Below are 2,840 nucleotides of genomic sequence, written 5' to 3'. Positions count from 1 at the left end.
ACACATACATATATTGTTGGCACTCCGTCGCTTACGACGTCGAGGGTTCCAGTTGATCCGATCAACGGAACAGCCTGCTCGTGAAATTAACGTGCGAGTGGCTGAGCACTCCACAGGCACGTGTACCCTTAACGTAGTTCTCGGGGATATTCAGCGTGACACAGTGTGACAAGGCTGACCCTTTGAATTACAGGAACAACAGAAACAGTAAGTTGTGGTGAAAGAGTACAGCAGGGTTCGCCACCATCCCCTGCCGGAGCCTCGTGGCGCTTTAGGTGTTTTCGCTCAACAAACACTCACAACGCCCGGTCTGGGAATCGATACCGCGATCCTCGCGACTCCGCTGCCCTAACTACTGAGCCATTGCGGCTCGACTATACATATATATATACATATATATATGCACACATATATATATATACATATATATACACACACACATATATATATACACATATTATAAGTATATAATATTTTAATTGTATATATTAAAATTATATCAATGTATAGTTGCTTATGCAACATCCGTAGTCAAACAATTAAACTATCTTCAGGCAGAATATTTTTTAAAATGCTATCTCATTCTATGATAGGGCTCTAACAACAGAATAGTTTTTAACACTAAATAAAATGTGAAAACTTTATAGCAAATAATACTAAACATAAACCATAAAAATTGTCCATTACATCCGGTGCCACAGACTACGAATAATCACAAGTCTTGCTTGGAGTAGACCTTGATAACACTAGCAAATTCTTCCAGGAAATTTCTTTTAAGTCCTTCTCTCAATGTAGGATAGCATAATATGGGACTGGAAAACTATAACCAGTTCGGCCAGTTCCGAGTTCGACAAAATTACAGATACACTTTTAGGTGTGTTTATGAGAGTTACTGGGAAAATTGTATATAAAGCATTTGCATCAGCCAACTGCTTTGTAGATATATACCCCTAGTTGCTTGAAAGTGCATTCAGAACAGGATATATGTAATACATCCAATCATTTATGACTTAAAACCCGGGGACATGCAAAATCTCTTTCGAACTGAATTTTTTGTTATAAAGAGCATAGAAATTGAAACGATCAACTTACTGTATCTCTTCGTGAAAGGAAAAAAATGAGGTGCAAAAACAGAAACACACGGTCTACCAGAGAGTGGTAAATGAGGTCAGGAAAGAAGTTGATGAAGAGAAAGTGTGGGAAGAAAGTGTGTCTGTGTGTGTGAGAAAGAGAGAGCTAGAGAGATAGAGACTGCGCGCACGTGTGTATGTGTGCGTGTGTAATTGTGTGTATATGTGTTTGTATGTGTGTGTGAGAGAGAATAATTGAGAAATTTCGTTAATATCAAAGTGCTGATGAAGACATTAATAAAATGAAAAGAAGTGAAGGATGCGGATTTTGATTGAGAGAAGCAAATATTTATAGAGAAAGAGATGAAATATCCAGTTATTGTGATTGACTCAATGAGATGAATGCGGGCCAGTAAGTGCACGCAAGAATAGTAATCGCAAAACATGAAACAAATGGAAAAGAAAATAGGGTAATGTTCAATAAAGAATCATTAACAATTAATGCAAAGACAGAAAGCTTTACGAAGATCTCTGTTTGATCATTGCTAGGCTGGTATGTCTATGTTTGTGGGATTGTAGCTACGTGTGAGTCAATTTGTGTTTGTGTGTGTAGGCGTGTATATTTCAGGGAAACCTCACTTCTGCTGTTTACAGCAGTCCTTGGAAGGAAGGTGTGTAGCATGTGACTGTCGCATTGACATTGACAGAGAAAGTTGTCCAGCTCAGAGGTCTACGCAAAGTTGCAGAAAGTGTATGGAGAGGAGTGTTTGAGAGGCACACAAGTGTACGAGTTGTTCACACGTTTCCAAGATGGCCGAGAAAATGTCGATAGTGACGGACGTTGTGGGAGGTCCGCAACCAGAAGAACTGAGAAAAATATTGCAGATGTGCGTGCAGCCGTGAGGAGAATTCGTTGAATCACCAACCGTGAGTTATCAGAGGATGTACAGATTAGTTACGACTTAGTTCAGTCCATTATTACTGAGGATTTGGGTATGATAGAGGTGTCTGCCAAGATTGTGCCAAAACTGCCTTCAGCTGACCAGAAAGACAGTCGGGTTTCAGTTACACAAATCTCCTTGATTGTATCGAGAACGATGAAAACTTTCTGAAAACTCTGCATGGGCCTCTGATTAGGTATCGCCAAATTTTTGGTAAAATTTGCTGCATATTCTCTGCGCAACCTTCTCTGACATTGTTAATGCGACGATCACAAGCTACACTCCTTCCTTCCGAGCACTACTATAAACAGCGGAAGTGAAATAATATTAAAACTTAGTGTACATACACAAAGACACACGCACATATGAGTGGCTTCTTTCAGTTTCCATCTACCAAATGTACACACACAGATTTGGCCTTTTAGAAGACACTTGCTCAAGTTACCACGCAATAGGACTGAACCCAGAACCATGTGGTTTGGAATCAAGCTTCTCACTATACAGTCGCTTGCATCTATATATATAATACATACATACACCTACCTCCATATATATATATATATATATATATATATATATATATATATATGCGAGTAAAAATAAATACAAAAAAGGGGGGTTTTGTATGATTGTGTATAGAGGAATATATTATTTTGTTTAAAAGAGTTCCAACACTGTCTGTTTTTTATGTTTTATTTATATTCCTGCAAAACCAATGTGGGATATAGAATATGGAATATACAATATATAATATAATATACAATATATAATATAAAATAAAAATGGATGGTACTATGAAATAAAGTATTGAATGTCTTATTGAATATAT

This window comes from Octopus bimaculoides, chromosome 7, assembly GCF_001194135.2.
Source record: "Octopus bimaculoides isolate UCB-OBI-ISO-001 chromosome 7, ASM119413v2, whole genome shotgun sequence".
Classification (NCBI taxonomy): Eukaryota; Metazoa; Mollusca; class Cephalopoda; order Octopoda; family Octopodidae; genus Octopus; species Octopus bimaculoides.
The sequence above is the reverse complement of the archived record's forward strand: the minus strand, read 5'-3'. Positions refer to the sequence as shown.